This window comes from Aythya fuligula, chromosome 1, assembly GCF_009819795.1.
Source record: "Aythya fuligula isolate bAytFul2 chromosome 1, bAytFul2.pri, whole genome shotgun sequence".
Lineage (NCBI taxonomy): Eukaryota > Metazoa > Chordata > Aves > Anseriformes > Anatidae > Aythya > Aythya fuligula.
In genome coordinates, this window is record NC_045559.1 from 170,394,619 (window position 1) to 170,421,030 (window position 26,412).

The window sequence follows — 26,412 nt, forward strand, 5'->3', positions numbered from 1 at the left end:
TCTGTTAATGTTCCACCCATCACAGCTGAGTTTTACCTACTAAAACACTTGCATACTTGACTGTCAGAGAGAAATTACAATGCTGTTGAAAATTACAATGCTGTTGAAATTACAGTGCAGTTGAAAAACAAAAACATACCTCAAAAACCCGAGGAAGAAAACTAAAATTTTGCTGGTTCTAAGGAGCCACAAGGTGAGAAATATCAGGCATCAGGATTCTGTTGAACCTCTGCTTGCCTGTCTCACTAGATAGTAATGGTTATTCTGTCTACCAGTCAAAAGTTCTGCATTATGAAAGACATACTGTAATTTATGGAAGCAATGTTATTGTATTTGAGGATGTGAAAGTCTTGATTTATTCAGAGTGATCCCAGTGCTAAAGTAGTGTTAGTGGTCACTTTCAGAGTTTGCAGGGCCAAAATGTCTAGGCATGCTCTTAAGTAGATAGAGAAAAAAGAAACATCCTAATTGTTCACTTTGGCAAAGCTACAATTATGTCTGACATATCTTTCAGACCTACATCTGCTGCTGGGTTGAAATGAGACAGAAGTAAGATTGCTTAGATATGATGAAGAATTACCCTAGAAAAGAAAGCAGAGTACCACAGCTATTTGATGATGGGAGATGACTGGTGATGAGTCCGGCAGCTTGATTGTTACTGTTTAAGAGGTTTCTTTCAAAGAATGGCCAGAGGTAATAGCTACATCATGGATATAAATGTACCACAGGTATTAGGAAAGTAGCAGGAGAAGGAGTAGTAATGAATCTTTAAAAACATTCACACAGCTTCAGCAACCACTGATGTCTAAACTTGGTGATGCGAAGATGTCAGAATGAATTACGTAATTACTGTTCCATGTTGTCCTATAATGTCATCTCACTAAAAAGTAGATTTTTTATTTTTATTTTTTAAGCATTACCACTTTGAGCCTTTTCAGTTAAACCACCACTGTGGTTTAAACTTTGTTTTTAAAGTTATGCATTGTCCAGTGCATAACTTACATGTATATTGTAGAGCATTAAGCATGTCTGTGAGCAATTTACCAAATAAGGGGTCATTAAAAATAACATAGGCTTTCTGCTTGGAAAGGAAATCAGAGCTGTTTTTTGTTTGTTTGTTTGTTTCCCTTTTTCAAGAGAATTTACTCCTTTTTCCCTATCATTTAAAAAAAAAAAAAAAAAGAAAAAATAAAAAAGTGTTTGCGCTAAGTATATATATATATATACTTACTTATTCTTATTTATTTTATTTATTTATTTATTTATTTGGGGGGGGGGAGAAGAGGGTGGGAGAGAGAGGTGTTGTCTTTTTTTTTTTTTTTTTTTTGAATTGACTACATTGACTGATGAAAAGAAAACTGTCACTGTAGTTCTATCACTGTAATTCTTAACTCTTTCCAGAAATTTGAAAGTTATTGAAAAAATACTATATAACAAGGAAAAACATAAAAGCAGAAGTAAGTGAAACACCAGTGAAAACACTTCTTCCGTTCTAAAGGAAAAAGTGAGAAAAATAAAATAAAATAAAATGTTTTAATATGTATTTTGTAATTGCAGAGTCATCTCCAATGACTGCAAAAATATTAACAAATAAAAAGGTCTCATTTTTCCCTAGAAAGTACATAATATATATGTGACAGAGTTCTACACTCACTTTCTTAATCTTTTTAAACACTGAAAAGGAAAAAAATAAATAAATAAACAAATAAATCAGTGACTTCAAAACAAATAAACAAACAAACACAACAACAACAAACAGAAAACACTGTAATGCATGTTCAGAGAAAAATAATGGAAGTAAACATTGTTAGTAGAAATTTTGCATGGTTATTTGGCGCTGTGACATTGGATCTAAAATGGAAAAAGTTAGACAAGATACACCTGGGGGGAAGGAAGTTCCTTTTCTTACTTCTAAATCATCTGAAATTCTTTCTCAGCAATCCTCTCCTTCATAATTAGTTCAATGCTCACCTGTGTATGTAAAGGAAGGGAAAAAAAAATATTTATTTATTTATTTATTTATTTATTATTTTTAAAGCTGGAAAACCGTAAAAGAGCATTATCACATTCTTCAGCAGAACAATCTTGACTGGCTGTTTCAAGGTGAGTGACATTACTTCAGTTGGTGGTCATAAAAGTGATATACTTAGAATCAACTGTCTGTAATGGCTTGAAATATGAAGAGTTCGTCTCGAATGATTTTTGTCTTTGTAAGTAGGTTTTAGCAAGAAGCCTCTGCAGAAGTTAAATTCATGGCTGCAGCTGACCCTGGTGCCTATGTTCAGGAATTTTTTATTTTTATTTTTATTTATTATTTTTATTTTTATTTTCATTTTCATTTTTATTATTTTCCCTTGAAGATCAATCTGGCTTCTTCTCTGACTATCATCAGGCTGCTAAGTGCATTTTCCATGGTCTGCCTTTGGTTTCTCCTTATTAGTTTGTGAGACCTAGGTTATGAATACTGACAACAATGGTCAAATAAATATAGTCAAGAAAAGAATAGCCTCTTCTCACCTTTTACCTTCCTACCCCATGCTCATCATTTCAGAAAACAACTCTACACAACCTAATCCAAATGAAAAAAAAAAGTAATTCCAAAATGTAAGCTTAAGGTGTGGGTTGCTTTCATTGAAATGCTTCTGAATGTTTCCACAGACTTACAAGAACCACATAACTTTCCTACTGCAACTTGGCAATTGAATTCCAGTCTGTAAGAAATGTATAACAAATAGAGCTGAGGGGTAACTCTAATTGCTTTCTCTGCTTTTAAACAGGAAGACGTAGGGGCCAGAATGATTTGATGAGAAATCTCAGTTTTCTAAGTTCTTTGTTCAGCCTGGAGAAAAGGAGGCTCAGGGGCGACCTTATCGCTCTCTACAGGTACCTTAAAGGAGGCTGTAGAGAGGTGGGGGTTGGTCTGTTCTCCCATGTGCCTGGTGACAGGATGAGAGGGAATGGGCTAAAGTTGCGCCAGGGGAGTTTTAGGTTGGATCTTAGGAAGAACTTCTTTAGCGAAAGGGTTGTTAGACATTGGAACAGGCTGCCCAGGGAAGTGGTGGAGTCACCATCCTTGGAAGTCTTTAAAAGACGTTTAGATGTAGAGCTTAGCAATATGGTTTAGTGGGGACTGTTAGTGTTAGGTCAGAGGTTGGACTCGATGATCTTGAGGTCTCTTCCAACCTAGAAATTCTGTGATTCTGTGATTCTGTGATTTATTATAAGTATATGTTCCCTGAAACAGTATTTTTTTATTATTATTATTATTCACAAATCTGTCTGGGAGATGGGACAAGAGATGGGTATGTCCCATCTGGGAGATGGGTATGTCCCATCTGGGAGATGGAACAAGAAATACTCAAAAGACAGTTGTGTCAGAAGTTATTTTCCACATGCTCCAGGAACCTCCTAGACTGTTTCCTCTTTTCTGTGTTCTATTTCCAGCAGACACCTGGTAAGTTGAAGACCCCTACAAGAACAAGGGCTAGTGATTGTGAGACTTCTAGCTGCTTATAGAATATTTAATCTGCCTCTTCTCCTGGTTTGACAGTCTATAACAGACTCCCACCATGACATGATCCTTGTTGGCCTTCTCCCTGAATCTTTCCCATAAACATTCAACCCTGTCGTCACTATTATTAAGCTATAAACAGTCAAAAATCTCCCTAACATACAGGGATACCCACCTCTCCTCCTCCCCCCAGTCTCTCCTTCCTAGCTTTACCCTTCTGAAGAGTTTATAGCCATACATTGCATCACTCCAATCATGTGAGTCATCCCACCATGTTTCTGTGACGGCAACTATATTATAGTTTTCCTGTTGCACAGTGCCTTCCAGATCTTGTTTGATGCCCATGCTGTACACGTGTATATGCACTTCCATTGGCCTAGTGATCCCATCACCTTTTCATGAAAAGAAACCCTAATTCCTAAGGATGAGATAAATTTAGTATAAATTGAAATAGTTTTGTTGTTGTTGTAGTTGTTGTTGTTATTTTCCCCCCATACTGATACTGTCTATATCAGTTCTGTGTTGACATGTTACTAACTACTTAAACATTCCTAAATGTGTGAAGAAAATCAAATATCCCTGCATCTGAAAGATAATATTGATATTCTTGGACATACCAAAGTGTATTTCCAAATACCATTTTTTTTTTTCCTGCACTTGGATATCAGAGGTGTATCTACCACAATGAGTCCTCATACTAAGTGGAAATTTCTAGATATTCATTTAATAGCAATGAGTATCACAGCAAACAACCTATTTAACATCGTTGTTAAATTATGTTAGGCATTATATAGGTATATATAGATAGGTATTATACATAATACTATGTATGCAATAAATCCTTGCCCTCATACATATAATGTGTAATGAAGACAAAAAAAAAAAAAAAAAATATGTTCTAATGATATGATGAAACAGCCCAAAGACAAACAACAAATAGAATAAAGGAGATGAAAGTAGGCAACTAAAAATTAAATTTCAGAAAGCCTATGAACTTACTTGGAAGTTATATTTAAAAATTGGAAGACATACACATGGCTGTAAGCATACACACAGAGAAAGTCCATAATTGCTATTTAATTTTTTTTCATTATTATTGTTATTATTTTCTTATTCAGCATTATCTAGAAAATACCTAAAATTCAAGTACAAGAATAAAAAAGAAGCTTATTCCATTATTTTATCAAATTTAACTTGGAACAGTAAACGTAATTTTAGAAAAGAATCTCATCAAACCAAAATGTAATTATGTATCAGCTAAATAAGATCATCAACTACAAAGGAAAACTCAAGTGAGAGGCAAGGGTGAAACATTCATTACCCATCAGATTCATGCACATATGGGGATGACATAGCAAAAGGATTATGATTGCTCTCAATTTCCAGACAGAAACAATCTCAGAAGGTGCAGCACAATTGTTAAGATCTGAAGATCTGAAGCAATCAGACATAAATAATGGAGTATGAAAATTAATGTATTTTAAGTAATAAGGGAAGATGGCATAAAATAGAAGGTAAAGTGCATATTTTAGGAAGATTCATTTGAGAAGTGCATATATGCTATAGCATTTCAGTGTTAAGGGTAACAACAGTAGCTTTATTATTAGGCGCAATCCATAAGTTTTTACTAATACAAAAAAAGTACGATGCTTTTTATTATATTGATACAGTCATTGAAGACAGGGCATGCAGCTGAGGTACCACAAACATTTGTTATCAGTGAAAAAATAAAAGATAAGGAATAAAAACTATTTCACATAAGAACTTCAACTCCGGAGAAATACTAAAACCTATACTCAAAATACACCAGATATTGATCATAAGAGGAATAAACTGATCATTAAAGTACTGATAAGATTGTGTCAGGAAAAAATAAGCCTTACTGAGAAACATCATTCATGTTCAAAGTTTCCAGAGACTCAGGAGAGCACTCTGACTCATAAGTGCTGTAGTCTAACTTGGTGAGTGAGCCAACTAGGGAAGGTATTTCACTGAACCTTTTGCTTGTTAACAGAGAATGACTTGTGGGTGATTTGAAGACTGGAGACTGTCTCAGGAATTAATAGAGCTTTTGATTCTTGGAAAACTAAAGATGAACTGCCACCCTAGACTTCTGGAGGGCAGGCTTTGGCCTGTTTAGGAAACTGGTTTGGCAGAGTCCCTTGGGAGGCAGTCCTGAAGGGCAAAGGAGTCCAGGAAGGCTGGACACTCTTCAAGAATGAAATCTTAAAGGTGCAGAAACAGGCCATCCCTGTGTTCTGTAAGACTAGCCTGGCTGAACAGAGAACTTTGGCTAGAACTAAGAAAGAAAAAGAGAGTTTATTACCTTTGAAAGAAGGGTCAGGCCACTCAGGAGGACTACAAAGATGTCATTAGGATACACAGGGAGAAAATTAGAAGTTTCATAGCCCAGATAGAGCTTAATCTGGCTACTTCCATTAAAGACAAGAAAAAACAAACAAACAAACAAACAAACAAACAAAAAAAAAACTTCTATAAATACAAAAGGAGGACTAAGGAGAATTTCCATCCTTCATTGGATGTGGGGTGAAACATAGAGACAAAAGATGAAGATAAGGCTGAGGCCTTTTTTTACCTCAGCCTTTAAAAATAAGACCAGTTTTCTCTGGGTACCAACCACCCTGAGCTGGAAGATGTGGATGAGGAGCAGAATGAAGCCCCAAGAGGAAATGTTTAGCACTTAGATGCACACAAGTCTATGGGACCAGATAAGGTCCACCAAAAGGTATTGAGAGGGATGGCAGAAGTGCTCACTTAGCCATTTTCCATCATTTATCACCAGTCCTGTCTATCAAGGCAGGTCCCACTTGACTGGCAGCTAGAAAATGTGATGCACATCTACAAGAATGGATGGAAGGACCAGGGAACTGCAGGCTTGTCAATCTGACTTTGGTGCCCAGGATGTTTATGGAGCTTGAGTGACATCAACACGTGCACACAGGGCAAACAGATGATCAGGTTCAGTTAGCAAAAGTTTATGAAAGGCAGGTCCTGCTTGACTAACCTGATTTCCTTCCATGACAAGGTGACATTCTGAGTGGATGAGGGAGAGGCTGTAGGTGTTGTCTACCTAGACTTCAGTAAAGCTTTTAACACTGTTTCCCACAGTATTCTCTTGGAGAAACTGTCTGCTCATGGCTTGGATGGGTGTATGCTTTGTTGAGTAAAGAACTGGCTGCTTGGCTGGGTTCAAAGCGTCATAGTGAATGTAGTTAAATCCAGCTGGAGGCCAGTGACAAGGAGCGTTCTCTAGGGATCAATATTGGGGCCAGTTCTCTTTAATATCTTTATCAATGATCTGGATGAAGGGATTGAGTGTACCCACAGTAGGTTTGCAGATGACACCAAGCTGGGCGGGACTATTGATCTTCCTGAGGACAGGAGGGTTCTACAGAGGAATCTAGATAGACTGGATTGGTGGTCTGAGACCAACTGTATGAGGTCAACAAAGCTAACTGCCAGGTCACACACTCAGGGAACAACAACCCCATGCAATGCTATCAGCTGGGAGAAGAGTGGCTGGAAAGCTGCCCAGCTGAAAATGACCTGGGGGTATTGATCAGTAACTGGTGAAATACGAGCCAGCAGTGTGCTCAGGTGATCAAGAAGGCCAGCAGCATCCTGGTTTATATCAGAAACAATGTGTCCATCAGGACTACAGAAGGGATTGTCCCCCTGCATTCAGCACTGGCAAGGCTGCACCTCGAATATTGTGTTCAGTTTTGAACACCTTGCTACAAGAAAGACACTGAGGAGCTGGAACATGTCCAAAGTCAGACAATGAAGCTGGTAAAGGATCTAGAGAACAAGTCTTACGAGGAGCAGCTAAGGGAATTGGAGTTATTTAGCCTAGAGAAAAAGGAGGCTCGGGGTAGACCTTATTGTACTTTAATTACCTTAAAGGAGGTTGTAGAGAGGTTAAGGTCCGTCTCCTCTCCCAAGCAACAAGAGATAGAAATGGCCTCATATTGTGCCGGGGAGATTTAGGTTGGATATGAGGGAAACTTTATTCACTGAAAGGGTTGTGAAGCATTGGAACAGGCTGCCCAGGGAAGTAGTTGAGTCACCATCCATGGAGGTATTTAAAAGATGTGCAGATGTGTTACTTAGGGACATGGTTTAGTGGTAGACTTGGCAGTGCTAGGTTAACAGTTGGGCTTGATGATCTTAAAGGTCTTTTGAAGCTAAATGATTCCATGATTCTATGAATTATTTTTAGAAGCAATCTTCAGAATATAGGCAGGATAAGAGAAACAGGAATGTTTCCTTAGTTTTTATTGGTACTCTTCCTCCAGTATAGTGAGTTTATGTCCAAGATTGTATGTGTTTAACAGATTGCTTCAGACTCTGAGTCATTAATCACTTCCTAGGAGACTGGTATGCTACATAGAATTTAACAGTTTAATTCTGTAAGTGATTAACATTAAACTTTTAAGATGTGAGATGACAGAATCATCAACACACTCTTCAAGTTATTGTCATCCCTACTGATTCCTTGATTAGTCTCTTAAAGTGATGCTTAATCTCTTGAGGAAACATAGAATCAGAGAAAAGGTTTTCTTTCTGTGTAGTCAGTACTAAACAAGCCTTAAAATTGAGCTTCTCATCCTAAAATTAGCTACAAAAAATCCTGCATTTTCTGGCCATCATGTCTTTCTGCTGATGAGAGTGGCTAACATGCTTATTAGTGGATAAAGAGGATAGTGAACATTAAAGTTCTTGTAATTTTGACTTTATTTATATATATATATATTTAAAACAGCTGATCACAATGTATTTTTCTGCTCCCAGCACTATAATGCATTTCTCCAATGGCTGTTGATGTTTAATGAAAGAAAATTTCCATGAACTTCCCTTAAAAGGGATGTCAACCTTGGTTATTTAGAAAAATCTTTAGTTATCTATACATACTTCATTAGTTATCTATACATACTTCACCACTTCTAGGAACAGTAAAGGCCAAACAGGGAGCAATAGCTTCTAGCTTTCTTATGTATTTATTTATATTTTGTAGGTAGAGACATTCTGTTATTTCAATGTTTAAAGTAAAACTATTCGTTTTTATTTCTGTAAAAGTCAGATTCTGAATCTGACAATCTTTAAATCTCACAGTTAAAGGACACAAAAAACACAGCAGAAATAAAGTAGAGTGAAGTATCTTTTTATTATTTTATTATTATTATTATTTTTTTCCATAGAGGGAAATAATAACAGTTGTGGACAAACATTCTGAATAGTTTTGAGCTCCCAGTGTTCTAATCAAGAGTGCAAGTTATCAGTGCCTTTGATTGCATTTTTACCCTGCATTCATTTAAAAGTGGCTCTAAGGAGACCTCAGCTGATGTTTTCTGGTTTTCCTATTTTTTATTTGTAATCTTGTTTCTACTTCCAATACTGTCCTTCTTTACTTTGTGTCTGTGTGTGTAGTCCCATTAGCAACCCCCACTAGACTAGTCTTCAGAAATAGCAAGTTATGTGCTGTGTTTTGGTTTTTAATATCTTCAGAACTTTATAGTGTCCTCAATTTTTCAGTCACAAATACATCATTAAACCTTCAAAAATATTAATTTTCCACCAACTTTTAGCAATTTCTTTGTATTTCTGTAATTTCTGTGCAGATGCAATACCACTGAAATGACTTGGCCTCAAGATAAATGTATATTTCTCTTAGTCATTCAGCCAGAGTCCTACAAAACATACATGACTATGCTGAACTGTTTACTGGTTCTTTCTATCACGCAGTGTACACAATAGATGCAACGGTAAGGACTGCAGATAGTTTCCACCAGTAAGCAGCTTTTCCCAACTGTGTGAGACATAATTACATTTTTGCTAATTTTCTAATTTGCATGGAAAAAAAAAATATTTATCTTTGATTTGTAGAAGAGACCCTCCAATACACAGTGGTTAAATTACTTTTCTAAGAGTGATTTACCAATAAAAAAATAACTAGACATGTATCAAACATGGAAATGAAAATGCTTGTATTTCTAATACATGAGACAACTCCAATATCTTCTTATTTCTAAGTCTAGAGGCTGTTTAATTACCAACTCTGGTGAAATAGATTGAGAGTTCTTGGTGTTGTCTATCAAGTGTTGGATAGATCTTCCACCCAAAAGGTGGCTTTTCCCATCATTTCTTTCATTTCTGGATTGAATGTTTAAATGTTTAATTTTCTGAATTCGTGGCATCACCACTCTTCTGTACAGATCACCAAGTATGAAAAGCACCAGGCCTCTTCACATCAGAAGACTTCTCAATGTGGCTAGGTATCCAACTACTTAATATTATTAACACTTGGACACACAGAGCTTGTGAGGATATAATTCCAACATTATTATTACAGTCATACACTGTAATTTACACTATGTAATTTACAATGTTACTTACACTAAACACTTTTCACATCTAGCATCAGTAACTTCTTTGTTCATTTATTTTGATTCCTTATATAATCCCTCTTAAAAAGAAAACAACAACTCTAAAGAAGAGAATGTCTGCTTGCACAGTGTTAAACAAGTTGTGGACTCAAACCTTCTTTTAGTGACAGACTTCCAAAATTATTAATAACAATCAAACTACTGTGCAGTCACCTTCAAAACTCATTTTCAAATAAGCAGAACAAATTTTAAAGTACGTACTGCAGGATTCCTTTATTCATTTGATGTAAAGTGCACAATACTTTGTTTTTGTTTTAGTTTTAGTGGAGTTATATTAAGGTGTACTTGGCCATTTGCTAGAATAGCTATGTTTTTTTGTTGGTGGTGGGTTTTTTCTGTTTGAAATCAACAAAAGTCATATTCTAATACAAACTAAATCTCATTAAACAGATGTGACACAAGCATATGAAAGAGAAAAGATATTTTGATCAACAAATATCTTCAAAATACTGAGCAGGTTTCTACTGTAAATTAAAAGGCCAGAAATGCAAAGGCCACTGGGAAGCACTCAGAATTTACTATATGGATAGAGGGATGCTACTCTCCAAATAAATACTTCAGGGATGTTGTAACAGCATCTGTTTTCCTTTTGTTTGTCTGAATTTGTTTATAGAATTCACCACAAACCATTTGCATGCTCATGCATATGTATATTTCAACCTTCACTATTCATGTTCAATTTCATTCAGTGTCATACAGAATTGTACAGTATTCTTTTTCCCCCATTAACTCCCTGGTCTATAATGCTAAGAATTCACTCCAAAAGATTTCATCATTGGGACTGCTTAAGTACATTCAATTTCTTTTTACAGGGATTAAATGCAGTGCTAAACCCTAGGTATCTCATAAGTGTTTCTTTGTTTCTTTGTTTTTCAAAGGTAGCTGGAACTTTGCATCTTTTCTTGGAAAGTCACTGCTGACTAAGGTCAAGTCAAGTGCACAGTAACTTTTTTATTCGGAAAAATAAAAATCAAAAGAAACATTTCAGACATTAATTGTAAACATTTCAACATTAATTGTAAAGTGAGTTTTATTTCTAAAAAAGATATACTTGCAGAAAGAGAAACAGAAAGCTGAACATGTTATGAAGGGCAGACTAAACAGGTCAAAAGGTGCAGTTTTCTAGTTATTTATCATTCTTTGAAAGTTATCTGATATATGTCAGTGGTATGGATCACTCCATACCAAACTCAAGATGAAGATTTCTGGAAAATGCTGCATTTCTTCTCTATTAGATAGTATAGGGAAAAACAGGTGTGGTTGATCTAGGCTTGGAAAGACTTGGTATCTTTCCAGCTGAGAGTTATTGCACAGAAAAGACCTTTGGACAGTCTATACTTTTAACAGTGCAAATTATTCTGAAATGTGTAAAGTAGTCATCTCAAGAATTTCTCTAACTTTCCCAAATGTTTTGAAATTCCTATTCCAAGGCTGACCTTCAAAATGAATCAGTGGAAGGAATTAAGTGAACACAGCAAGGGACAGAATATAAGATTCCATATAAAAGTGTAAATCTAAAATACAAATACAAATAGTCTTGGCCATTGAAAAATTTGAGATCCTGACAAAGCATCTTTGTTCATCTGACAGAGCATCTACCATCTACAGCTAAATAACTTGGGAAACCTAGAATTGAAATATGAAAACACTTATGCAGTAAAGACTTAATTTCAATTTAGTCAGGACATGAAATAATATGTCAATAGCCCAATAGTATTGGGCTTACATATCAAAGGTTTGGTAGCAAGGGGCTGCAGGGGTGACCTCTGTGAGAAGACTCCAGAAGCTGCCCCATATTAGATAAAGGCCAGTTGTAGCCAACATTTCCAGAGGGACCCACTACTGGCCAGAGCTGAGCTAGCTTTCCCAGCTGCTGTACTTCAGCTTTATTTTATTTATTTCCTTTTCTTAAATATGCCCTCACAGAGGCTCAAACAACATTGCTTTTTGTCTCAGCTCTGTCCATTGACCACCTGACAACCAGGCCAAGACCCGTGTCTCCTCTTACTCACTGGCTACTCCAGCTTTAAGCTTGCTAGCGAATACACACACACCATTCACACCAGGTTGGGGAAAATATAGACACTCGCACCCTCCCCACACAGCAGTCAGTACTGTGCACACAGACTGTAACCCACAGTTCACCCACTCCAGGGGGTGGTGCCACAGTACGTGGGCACCTACACCCCCAATCTGACACCAGTAGCTGGCACCCAGTTCAGTCGTGCCACTGCTACTCTGGGCTCAAAATTCGTACAACCGTTTAAGATCTGTGGTCCCTCCAGCTACTGATGCCAGGACCCTCACTCACTCTAGTAGCTGGTACCACAGTCCATGGGCACCTACACCATCCTGACTACAGTATCTGTCACTCACACACTCGGGTCCCACGAGTGACTTGTGGGACCTGCTGAGACCCCCTACCGCACACTCCAGTAGGTGGCAGCACAGGCCAGAGGGCCCTTCTTCCATTTTGTTCCAGTAGTTGGCAGAGGTTCACTCACCCCCATCCAGATCTCACTAGGTAGCTGGCATATAGTCCTTGCAGCTCACATACACACAGGAGAGAGAATGCAAATACACAGAGGGAGTTAGGGAAATGATTTAATGTGAGAAAGATATGAGAAAACAGGACTGTGGTGATCAGGTGCAGGGCTCAGACAGACAAATATATTTACCAGCCCTGTTTTACATATGGCTGGCCCTCTTATGCCCGTTGCTACCTATTCTCCCTCTTTGTTCCTCCTTCTCCTCCTTCTCCCTGTACACCTTCCATGGTTTTGCAGAGCTCTGCAGTTTTGCCATCATCCCAGTCTTGCCCCCCTTAGTTCACTGTCTTTACCAATTGCAAGGTTCATCCTTCCTCAGTGGCATCTGCACATGTTAGCCCGCCATTTAGAGTGACTGAGAGGTTTGTTTCTTGTGATTCTGTCTCACCTTAGAAGTCCTCAATCAAATAAACCTGCTGGAATAAATATTCCTGTATTCTCACATACCCTCATCAGTTAGTATGACTGACCAGACTTAGTTCCCATCACTTCCTCCCTTTCTTATTAGCCATGTTGCCTTGGAAAAAGGCTCTTGACCAGACACTCCTAAAAGAACAGACACTCCCCTTCTACATACCCTTACAATAAGTAAACTTCAATTCTTTTATTATCCATAACTGCTTAAAAATTGATTTTCTAATTTAGCAATCAGACACCTCTGTATGCTGTCACTGTTGCTCTCTATGTATTCCAGAGCAGTTTATTCCCCGGTGATTCCACTTTTTTTTTTTTTTTTTTTTTTTTTAAATATGTATTATTTTTGCCAAATAATGTTTCTGGTGCCTTGATCAATTTCCTATCAACTTGCAGGTTGTGGAGGAAAATGGTATGATAAAGAAACACTAGAACACAAGGTGCTTTCAGGAAGAAAAGAAACATTATGGAAGCAAATAATCCATTTTAGGTTTGCAAAATATCCATACACAGTTCACTAGCCCATATAAACTGTCATACAGCTTTGCAAATGTTCCTGTATCCCGTACCCTTCCTGCTAGTTAGATTTCTAAGCAAATTTTCTCTAAGGGAAATTTGGTTTACAAATCCTTTTCTGTTAGGATTTCTGTTCTGTATTATAATAATAATTTTTATTGTTATTTTCTAGTCACTTTTTTAGCTTTTCAGATAAATCTGAATTATTTCTCTGCTTGTCTTCCACAAATAGATCTGTGTAGAAGAGCTCTGGTGCTCTGAAGCCACAGATTACTCTGAAAAGAAAGGACTTTCCATGTCAATCTCTGATAAACAATTGGGATCTGTACAATAGTCACTCCAAGTGATGTGCACACCAATCCTACCTAAGCACTTATGTTATGTAGGGAGCATCAAAATGAACTCTGTGCAATTAAAATAAGCTTCATTTTCAAGGTTTTATCCTAAGAAATGAATTTTAATAAAGAATACATGCTATTAAAGTTCAGTTTATGCTTAAGTGTTTTCCTCACTGAAACAAGACAGATCAGAAGCCTTTTCTATTTATCTGTTTCACTTATCTGTGCTCCAAGAATAGTCACTTTTATTTTATTATTATTTTATTTGTTTTTTAGTTCTGTCTTTTTTTTTTTTCCTTTAAAAGGAGATTTCTCTGGATATGCCAAAATGCAAGGCAACTTTGATAAGAGGATTTTAGATGATACTATGTTACATTAATAATTCATTAGCTTCATTATTAATGCATATTATACACATTTATATGCAGATTCTAGGACTATATCTCCATACTTTCTGAAATAAAATGCTAGAAAGAGTTTTACATATTTTTAAAAATAAATAAATAATGATATTCCCAGAAATCTTTGTTCTAAAATTGATTGTAACTTAACTTCTCATATGCTCATGCAGAGTTAATAGCGTGTTAACAGAATAAAGCCTTTTTCCTAGTACTACAGATAACATTTCTTATGTGTGAAAAGATAAATATGAATAAACAGAAGAAAAACCCTTTCCTAGTTCCTCTCTCTACTATTTATAGAACAGCACCTTGTAGAAATTATTCAAAATCAATTCATTCCCATGTAAAGAAGACTGTTTCTGAAATTGCCAAGGTCAGGGATATGTTAGATTATCTGATGTGTGCTTGCCAGTCACATAGACTATTCTAACAGCTCCTATGGCTTATAAGGTACTTTAGGAGTCCAGTTTTAAAGTAAAGCAAGTAGAGGTGAAAATATATTCAGGATATATTCCGTACCATAATAGGTGAGGAAGCCATACAAATATACTAGCTAGGCACAGTTAATACAGCATCAGGCAGGAGGGCCGCTCTCTGATATTGAATTTGTGGTTGCTCTGGAAACTCGTATCCCACCAACATACTGTGCATAGAAAGCTCCCACAGGAGCAATTTAGCCATTTATTTTCTATAGCCTGTATTAACCTTTGACTTAAAGTCTGAAGGAGCCTTACTAGATTTACAGCTTTGTCCTCTATAGCAAGTGACCTACAGGATAACAGAAGAACTGTTAATAACATCAGTTCAGCAGTGTCAATATCATTCAAACCTTACAGGCACATGCATAAATGCTTGATAAAAGAAAAAGAAGAAAACAAACAAACAAACAAACAAAACAAAACAAACAGAACAAAACAAGCAAACAAACAAACAAACAAAAAAAAAAACAGACAGAGAGAGAAATGGAAGAGTAGAAGAACAGCAACAACAACAGCAGCAACAACAACAACAAAAACTAAGTTCTTCTGTTTGCAGATTTGACAGATAACTACATGTTGCAGAATTATAATTCTGACTTCAGTTCCGTGAATCTGGAAGGTCTGAATTTGAAAGGAGTAGAATCTTTAAGATACCTATATTATTTCACAGTGTTCTGATTGGCATCATTAATACAAAACACAATGACCTTAAATTATATATATATATATATATATAATTATTTTTTTCTAGATATAATGTTGACATCACTAAGCATATAAGAAAAAAAAAAAAAAAAAAAAAAAAAAAAACCACATAAGAAAAATAATAAAGAATTAGTTTCCAGTTCTGAAACTATGGGCTGATGAACACATTTAATATGATCATGTCATTAAAATCTTTAGGATATGTAGATGCTGAAAGTTAAGCACATGCGTAAGAGTTTGTAAGATTGTTGATTTACAGAATCACAGAATTGTCTAGGTCAGAAGAGACCTCAAGATCATCGAGTCCAACCTCTGACCTAAATGTCAAATGACCTAAAGGTCATTTACTACATTTAACATGTAGTTTCATGGCAGTGTATTACAGTTCTGTTTTTCTTTACAAAATGAAAGTTAAATATAATGTGAAGATAATAAACATTAGCAAAACTCACAGAAGGGACTTTCCAATCATGTCTTTTGTAAAATCAGCATGAAAAAAAATCTACGTACATTGTTTTTGTGGCACCACTTTCTGTGTTGCATATTGTGATTATATTTAATGACCTATTTAGCATTGCAGCAGTGAAAATTGCTATTGCTTGTGGTGATACTTCAAAGATAAAAAAAAAAAAGTAAATTTTATATGATATTCTGTCAAATGTCTTTTGCAGTGACCAACTTAATATCACTTAATACAGGATTTTCATGTTCGAGTTATCAGTTTGATAGGGTAAGATTGAAAAAATGCACAATGATTAAAAAGTCTTTAGGATCAATCCCTCCTGGCTTTATTGAAAGAATTACCAAAGTGACATAGTGTCTTAATAAAGAGTCAGATTTATTAGGCTTGAAATCTTTATTCTATTGTATTTAATTAGCTTAGTCTCCAGAGAGAATCTTGTGGCAGAGAAATCTCTCTGTGGTACAAAAACCTGAACAATCACATTCTGTAACAGTGAGGTAAAAGAAAATATTAAAAAATAATTCTCTAAAAAACTGACTTAGACACCACCACCACCACCACCCCAAAAACAAACAAACAAGCAAACAAACAAACAAAAACAAACAAAACAAAACAAAACAAACAAACAAATAATAATAATAAAAAAAAAAAACAAACATGGTTCTGTGTTTTATTGGCTATGCCCTAACATTATGTTTTACTGTGGAGTGACTTCAGCAAAAACAATATTGAATAATATATCTCTGCTATAAAAGGATATTTTCAAACACTTTTAAATAACCTTCAGTGGTTAACATTTGCCAGTCTCTGGAAGGAAATTTTAATTGAGCTAACAGGAGAAAAATAAAATAAAATAAAAAAATCCTTGCCTCTATGCATTTTAAAAATAGTGAAATATAATAGTCTAACTTTACATTCTTTCTTTATTTGAAGATTATGTTTAGTACATTGTGTTTTTATTCCCTCTTCACATATCTATTTCCCTTTGTTAATGTTACGAATCCCCTATTTCATCTTTAGGTGGCATTGGACATAATATATTGATGTAATTTAACATAGAATCCAGAAAAGGAGAGTCAGAGAAGCCAAGAAAAATTGTAGCTTTGCCTTAGGCTTAGCAAAAGAAAATACGATCCTCTGCAACTCACTAAGGTCATGGGTCTTGTGATTTCCCAGTCCAAGGAAATCCTTGTCCTATGCAAGGATTGATACATAAAGTATTCTGTATTATTATTATTACTATTATTATATTTTTACTGTATTTTTAAAAGTATGTTTCACATATTTTTCTACATATTCCTTTTACATTTAAAATAACAGAAATAATAATAGTTAAAAAAACCTTTACTGGCATACACTCATTATCACTTCACACCAAGTTCAACAGATATCTTACCAGATACTGGTAAGCTACTTTCATCTTAAAGGCCTCAAAATGATGTTTGCAGTTTGTGACCACTACACCCTTTCCATAGTTCTGCGGAAGAGATAGGAAGATCATAGATTGCACTCTTTCTGCCCTGTTGACAGAGGCACTGCACTGTACTTGAGAAAAAGCATGCACTGTATGTAGTGTATGTATTAGGTACACCTGAATTACTTTGCCCATATAAGTCCTGTGTGAATGTATGTGTGGTTTCACAGATATCTTTCTGAGCACCAGTAGAGCCCAGGATGAGTGTACTTTTCTAACCTGGAGGGGAAAGTGGCACTCTTCAGTTTTCATTGAGAGTTGCCCAATACAGCAAATGTCAGTTACAACTTCACCCTTTAAAAAATTTTGATATCTGTCTAATGTAGTACCATAAAGAGGTTCCAAGGAAATTTCATACAAACCTGTCCAAGAATTAAAAGTAACTACTTCAGGAGTGCTGCAGAAATGCTAACTGCCTTTGCCTCTGAATGTTATTCCACTACTGCTCTGTGTGGATACCTAACTTGTTCAGAAATACTTTATGTATTCCAAACATACTAAATTATGTGAGGAAACAAGCACTTAGATTTTCCATTCATTTTCTAAGTACTATTCTGAAGTAATTAAAAATTAACACATTAATTTTACTAACTTTTTTTTTTTTTAATGTGTGTGTGTGTCGTCAGGATGACAGTTTTAAATTTAAATTGAAGAAAATGTTTTCTGTATTTTTCCAAATAAATTTCATTTAAAATGAAACATGCCAGAAAATAAAATTAATAGATCTTCAAATAGACAAAATATTTCTCCTAGGTATGCATCCTCTAGGGCTGATGGTCTGGTTTGAATTTTGTATAGCTCTAGTTTTAATTTAGTATAGCTATTTTATAACAAAAATCAGGAAATCAAAAGATCCATACTAACTTTCAGTGTTTGGAATCCTTGTAGTGAGTAAAACGTTTGGATCTGCTGCAGTAATTGTGAAGCTCTCATTTACTATTTCTATATATATAATACATATATACAGTTTCACCCACTGCTATTTTTTTGTTCAGTTAATTTGTTATTTGATCGCATTTGACCACTGCTAAGTTGCAAAACAAAGTTAGAATAAAAAAGCTTTAATGCTTCCATTTTATTTTTTAGACTTTTACAGGAATGGTCATGGAGCCCCATGGAAAAGGGAACAGATAGCACTCAGTTTCCAACCACGACACTGAAATTAATACTACTTTAGTAGGATTTTCTGACTGAAATGTTTCAGTGCAGGACTATGACTCTTCTTCCTCCTCCCCCCCTGTAGTGGGTTTACGTGGCAAGGTTTTGGTAGCAGGGAGCCATAGGGGTGGTTTCTGTGAGAAAGATCTAGAAGCTGCCCCATGTTTGGGAAGGGCCCCATTGTTTTCCAGATCCGAGCCAATAAGCGATGTTGTTTTGCGCCTCTGTGAGAGCATATTTAAGACAGGGAAAAAACGCTGCGCCACACAGCAGCCGGGAGAGTCAAGGGAGTGAGAGAACAGCCTTGCACCAAGGTCAGTGTAGAGGGAGGGGGAGAGGTGCTCCAGGCGCCGGAGCAGAAGTCCCCTGCAGCCTGTGGTGAGGACCATGGTGAAGCAGGATGTCCCCCTGCAGCCCATGGAGTACCACGGTGGAGCAGGGTTCCACGCTGCAGCCCGTGGAGGAGACCACGGTGGAGCAGGTGGCCCTGCACCAAAGGAGGCTGCCGCCTGTGGAAGACCCCTGCCGGAGCAGATTCCGGGCCGGACCTGTAGCCCGTGGAGAGGAGCCCACGCAGGAGCAGGTGATCTGGCAGGAGCTGCTGCCCGTAGGGGAGCCAGGTTGGAGCAGTTTTCTCCTGAGGGATGGACCCCGTGGTACGGACCCATATCTGGAGCAGTTCTGGAAGAGCTGCTGCCTGTGGGAAGCCCATGCCGGATCAGTTCATCAAGGACTGCACCCCGTGGGTGGGACCCCACAGCACAGGGGACGAGAGTGACCGAGAAGGAGCGGCAGAGAAGAAGTGCTGTAGACTGACCATAACCCCCATTCCCCGTTCCCCTGCGCCGCTCGGGGGGAGGAGGTGGAAGAGGGTGGATGGGGGGGAAGGTGCTTTTGTTTTTTTTTTTCCTTTGTTTTCTCACTTCTCTAGCTTGTTAGTTGTAGGCAATAAATCTTACTATCTCCTTATGCCGAGTCTGTTTTGCCCGTTACAATAATTATTGCGTGATTTTCTCGTCCTTATCTCAATCCTTGAGCCCTTTTCACATATTTTCTCCCCATTCCTCTTTGAGGAGGGGGAGTGAGAGAGCGGCTGTGGTGGAGCTCGGCTGCCCACTCGAGCGGAACCACGACACCCCCCCCCCTTTTATTTTTATTTTTTTAACAAAAATCCCTTTTATAAAAGATTTTAATACTAGCTTTGAGGATACCTTTTAAAAAAGAACAGTAATAAATAGAGCTAATAGTTCAGCCAATTTCATTCTTTTAGCATATGAATAATCTATGAATAATCTTTAAGGTCCTTTTCAACCCAGGCCATTCTATGACTCTATGACTCTGTGACTCTATGATTCTATGATTAATACATGATGAAAACTGAGACCAAAACACAGGAACACAGACCTCTGTCAGCAGAGGTCTCAACCTAGTAATATCTCAAGCTCTTATTAGGATGAAAAACTATAACCATAGTTTTTTTATGGTTATAGTTTTTCATCCTAATAAGAGCTTGAGATATTACTCAATTATTATCAGTTATTATTTTTCATCCTATAGGTAGTCATACATTTTTCTTATTTTAACATGGTAGCTAGCTTTGACTATTGACTTCAGTGATGTCATTGCAAAATATACATTAATGTGGAGTGCATATTAAGAATCATTTTCCTTAAAATTTTGTTTATCCTAAATTAAAATAAATAAATTCCTATTTTAACCAAAAAATTCAGCCACCTCAAGCATTTCTGATTTCCTCCTACATGAAGTGTTTGAGACAGCTCAGATGAATTACTCTCCCAAAAGTCCCATCCTCTGCACCTTTACTGCTAAATTAAATCACATACTTATAAAAATAAATAAAATATATAAAAAATAACTACTTGTGTCTGAATGTGTTATAATCATATACCTGACAGAGTAGGTCTGATCTAAGAAAAAAAAAAGCTAATTATAAGATGTTTTGCATATATAGATATATTTTTTTTATTATTATATATATGTTTTTTTCTCCTTAGTTAACCCTCTCTGGGTTATAAGTCTATAACTCTGGAGCTGCTCTCCAGGCTACAAATATAGCAGTGGTTATTACATCCAGGTCATGATCCAATCTGAGAGATTGATCTTAGTGTCCACAGTGATTTGATGTTTCTAACTACATTTTCCTTAAACCATAGCATATCAACTTTGGTAATAACAGTCTTATCTTATTATTAACTGAACGTGTGTCACTTGTTTTGGGGAAAATAAATAAATGAATGAATAAAAGCTTTAGTTTTCTTTATCCATTATTTACTAATAGGTGAATTCCAGTGAGTTTCATTTTAACAAAAAATACCTAGGAATTAAAGAATATATATTCATTCATGCTTCAAATGATGCCAGAGAGGTTCATACTGCATTTTTTTTTTTTTGAGTTCCAATAGAAGGTCTTATCTGCATTTTCATTTTAATGCCTTTATTATAGAATCAAGCATTAAAGTATAAGCAAATGTGCATTCCTTCCAGTGCAGGAGCTTCATGAATATCAGATAGCTGTAATACTTGCTTTGCTATTTGGATTATAGTTTTAAATGATGTAAGTAGCATCACCTTTCAGAATAGGATGTAATTAATACATCATTTGTCTGTGCAAATCAGCTACCAAGATATATGTTTAATTAGTGTTCTTCGAATCTACACATTTATTGTGTACATTTGTTTGTGGAAAGAGCTTTTAGAGTATTTTGGTTTGTGGGTTCCTTTTAATTTTCTTTTATTTTTATTAGCTTGTTGCTCTTTACTTTTTAAATTTCAATTAATACATTTTTAACAACTGATACGTTGTTACTGATACAGCATGTTATAACTTCTTAGGAGAAATTTCTTCTCAGAAAGAGTAGTCAGGCATTGAAACAGGCTATCCAGGGAGGTGGTTGCATCACTGTCCCTGGGGGTATTTAAGGAAATGTTGGACCTTGTGCTTACGGACATGGGAAAAAAAAAGTTGAGGGTGAATAACTCAGACTCTCAGACTAGATGCTGAACTTCTAAATGCATATAGGAAAATGTATGTCTTCCACATTTAAACTGTATTATTAGTGTGTTATGATTACTAACAATCTACAGTCATTAATATCTCTAGTTTATTAAGATTTCAATGGGAAAAAACAACAACAACAAACTCCTCAAATAGAAAATGTGATGATTTGTTTGTAAAACCAAAAATCAAAAGAATTCTAATCTGAAGATTTTTTTTTTCTTTCATAAACTCCCTTTCAAACATTGCATGTGTATACTGCCTTAATTTCTGTGTATTGGCCTCATATCACAGAATCACAGAATTGTGGGGACTGGAGGGAACCTCAAGAGATCATCAGGTCCAACCCCCCTGCCAGATCAGCCTTGAATATCTCCAGAGAAAGAGACTCCACAGCCGTCCTGGGCAGCCTGTTCCAGTGCTCCGTCACCCTCACCATAAAGAAGTTCTTTCGCATGTTGGTGTGGAACTTCCTGTGCTCCATTTTTTGACCATTGCCCCTTGTCCTATCCCCACAAACCACTGTAAAGAGGTTGGCCAAATCCCACTGTCTCCCACACTTCAGGTATTTGTAAACATTGATAAGATCCCCTCTCAGTCTTCTCTTCTCAAGGCTGAACAGACCCATGTCACTCAGTCTTTTCTCACAGGGAAGATGCTCCAGGCCTCGTATAATGTTTGTGGCCCTCCGCTGGACTCTTTCCAGAAGGTCCCTGTCTTTCTTTTACCATGGAGCCCAGAACTGGACACAGTACTCCAGGTGAGGCCTGACCAGGGCAGAGTAGATGGGGAGGATCACCTCCCTTCACCTGCTGGCCATGCTTCTTTTTATGCACAAACTCCTTTTTCTGCATGCAAATGCAATATGTAATATGCAATATCTAATATGCAATATGTTGGTGATCTGAAGATATAGTGTTTCTTTTACTGTCTCATTTTGCATTCTTAGCCTTCAGAGACTTTATTTTGGATTTCTCTGCATTGTGAGTGACATTGATTCTTCTGTCCTTTAAAAAGCTTGGCTTGAATTCTTCTTGATCCTGGAGATTTGCTACTTCTGAATCTCCTCAATTAATTTAATCCTTTTGCCACACAAATACTGCAGTCATCTAGGATAAAGTATTCTTACTCTCAGTGACAAATGGTAAGCTGTGAGCGTCCTCTCTTTTACAAGATATATACCCAGATAGTATAACATGCCCAGAATTAAGTATACTGATTATTACTTCTGCTCTTTTTGATATCATCCTTCTGTTTATATCACTTGAAACTTTCTTCATTTAGTGTTTTTTGTTTGTTTGGTTGGTTGTTTTTGACAATGGTGATGTTAACACAGATCTTATTAATATGTTTAGACTTATGTGCTATATCTTTTAGTGAATATCTTTTATTGCAGTTGTTGCTGGGTTTTCTGACTGTTTCTGCCTTTTATCTTCCTCCACTAGGCTTTCCTCTCAATTCTTAGCTTCTCTTCTCCTTCTTTCTCCTTTTCAGAATTATGCACGAATAAACAAATAGCAGATTTCATTGTTTTATGTATACTATATTCATACAGCCATGTTATAAGACATAACTGTGTAGAAGAGGGCCCTCAATTATTAGTTTTTAGGGGGTGAAGAGTCAAACCAAAATTTGGATATTGCTTGTTCAGAATAGCCAGTTAATTTATCAAAAATAAACAAGTAAAAACACACGGTAATAAGGGAAGAAAAGGTCATATAGAACCACGTAAAATCAATTTTTTTGTAATCTGGGAGACAATGAAATTCTGAGTATGAAATACGATTTTGTTGCTGTTGTTGTTAAGGAACCCTGTGATACGATGTTGAACAAAATGAAGCTGATAAATAGATTTCTGCTGACAATCCATTGGAGCTGAATTACAATAGTATGGGAGTCGTAAAATAAATGAATTAAAACTATTTCACTGTCAAGGACAAGTTATGAATAAATACATTTTCAGAAATAAAAAATAGTAGATTATGAGTATGATTATGAATATTATTCTAAGAAACTGGAAAAGCAACATTTCCCTGAGAAGTTACTAAAATCAAATGCTCAGAGAAAACACTGAGAATAATTAATTCCCTGTTAACTATATAAATATGTACATGTAAATACAATAATGCATGAAATAAAGGTATCTTCTGTAGAAGAACTTACCTATTAGATAAGAATATTGTTAGCTGTTGAAAGTGTATGGCTTGATAATCTTTTATAACTGGAACCAAACCAAAACACAACAAAACAAACAACAACAAAAAAGAACAAATCAATCAATCGATCAAAGAAACAAACAAAAAACAGGTCAGGTGAAATGCATAGAGATACCAAAAGCTAACACTCAGCTATAGTATCATTTTTAATATCTTTTTAAAAGTTCATTTTGTACTGCATTCCGTACAAATCAGTACATTTTTTGCATAGTGAATAAGAGAGGATAATCTTATCTACAAAGCACGTGGGTAGCAATACCAAAGAGGAAGTGATAATGGTTTGATTTTTAGGTTAAATGCTAACAAGAAAATGCAAAATGCATGAAAACACATTTTTCATGCCTTTAGCTGCTGAACCAGTATAGCTTGGGAAGTTCGCCACAGTAGTCTTTGAGGAACATTATTACATACAGTAGTTTAGAATAGAAATTGGTAATAAATTATGAAAGTGCACGAGTAATACAAGGCAGCTACAATTATACTGCAGTAAGTTTCAGTCTTTGTGTTGGAGGGCATTATATATGGATCATTAACTATGAAGTACTGAACAATAAATATGGTTATTATTTTAACAAAATACTAAAAGCTTTTCGACACACTATAGATTGTTGCTTAGAAGAATGAAAAATTGTCGGGATATACAGCTTTTAGTTAGGTGTTTAATAACATAGTCAGAAGAATGTCACTCTTCTATCAGGAAATAATTTAATTGCACTGATTGCCAGGAATTTGACATCAGTGGTGATTTTGATTTAAGACCCAGTGGAAGGTACTTTTCACACTAAGAAGCTACACTGTGCATAGGCAACATGTAACTTTGGGGGAGGGGAAATGCAGCCTTAAAACCTCATAAGCTAGGAACCAAAATGTCAGTAAATTAGACTGGAAATGCTTATCATGCAAAGAACTTGAAGACACTAGCAATGGGTATCTTCACAAACAAAAATATGGAAAGAAAGCAGAAATAGTCTGATAAAAACAAGGTAATTAAAAGTGTTAGCTGCAGTTTTAAGTGCTGTCATTGATTTTATTTTGATGCTATTACAGTGACAGAAAAAGGATAAAGCATTATCAAAAAGTTTCTGATGGATCAATTCTTTGTTTATGGAAAAATAGTTAGGAATGCAATCTTACTTAATATATGATGGAAATTGCAGACTGATTATTTAGTCTAAAGCAAAAACTGTATTTTTAAACTCTTGAATCTTTAATCATTTACCATAGGTGAACAAAGGATGTTTGCTTCTTTTAAATTACATCTGTTAACCAGGAATGAAAATATAAAGAAAGACAAACCTATTAAACATCAGAATGCTGGATACTGTAAATGGTGAATTTTGAAAAGAAAAAAGAAAAAAAAAAAAAAAAAGAAAAAAGAATAATAGTTTTGTATTTATTAAAGTCAGTTTTGTTTCTATGGCAATGAGTTAAAAACAAACAAACAACAACAGGAACAAAAAACTATTGATGAATCTAAGAAATTTAGTATCTAAGAAATAATAAATGTTCCACACTAGCATCTCTCTATTTAACTGGTCTGCTCCACCAAGGGTTGTGGATTTGTTTCTATTTCATAACCCTTTCTCCCAGGACATTAGGATAGGGAGAGAACAAGGTCAGTGGTTTTCCCATCATGGAAATCTGTGATCAGTGAATTATTCATTCCAGAATGGAATCATTACATTTTCTGCTTGTCAGCTTCATCATTTACCATTTTCCATAGAAACCCTTACACTCTTGCACCTGTGCAAATAATGTAATCAAAATGCCTCCATCAACGGGAAAAAAAAATACAAAAAAAAAAAAAATCTTAAAAAAACTTATATGCTTCCTTGATGCATAAATGTGTTTGGTTGGTTGGTTGGTTTTTTCACATAAAATTCTCTTTATTCTCATATTCTCAGTGATCAGTCTTAAAAAAAAAAAAAAAAAAAAAAAAAAAAAAAAACACTGATAGAATCATGAAATCTTATAGTATGTATGTGAGGTTGGTAGGGACCTCTGCAGGTTATCAGGTCCAACCAATCTGCTCAAGTAGGGAGCTCATTGGCCAAGACCAGTCAAGAAAATTTTAGAATATCTCCAAGGAGGGAGAATCCACAACCTCTCTGGGAAACTGTGCCAATGCTCCATTACTTTCACAGTAAAGAAGTATTTTCTTGTGTTCAGAGAGAAAATCTTGTGTTCCACTTTGTGTCCATTGCCCCTCATTCTGTCACCAGGCACTACTGAAAAGACCCTGGCTCCATCTTCTCTGCAGCCTCCCTTCAGATATCTCCTCAATCCTCCCCTTAACCAGGCTGAGTTCCCAGCTCTCCCAGCTGAGAGAGCTGGGAACTCTCTCTTATGTAGCCTCATAAGAGAGATGCTCGAGTCTCTTGATCATCTCTGTGGCCCTTTGTTGAACTCTCTCCATTATGCCTATGTCAAGTATATACGGGACATCCCAGAACTGTAGTCAGTACTCCAGATGTGGGCTTACCATTACTGAATAGAAAGGAAAGATGACCTCTCTCAACTTGCTGGTAACAGTCTTCCTTATGCATCTCAGGATAACATTACCTTTCTTTGTTGCAAGGTCACACTGCTGGCTCATGTTCACCTTGACATTCACCAGAACCCTTGGTTCCTTTTCTACAGAAGTGTTTTCCAGCTGGTTGGCTCCCAATATTTACTAGTGAAATAAATATCTGAATATGATCTAACTG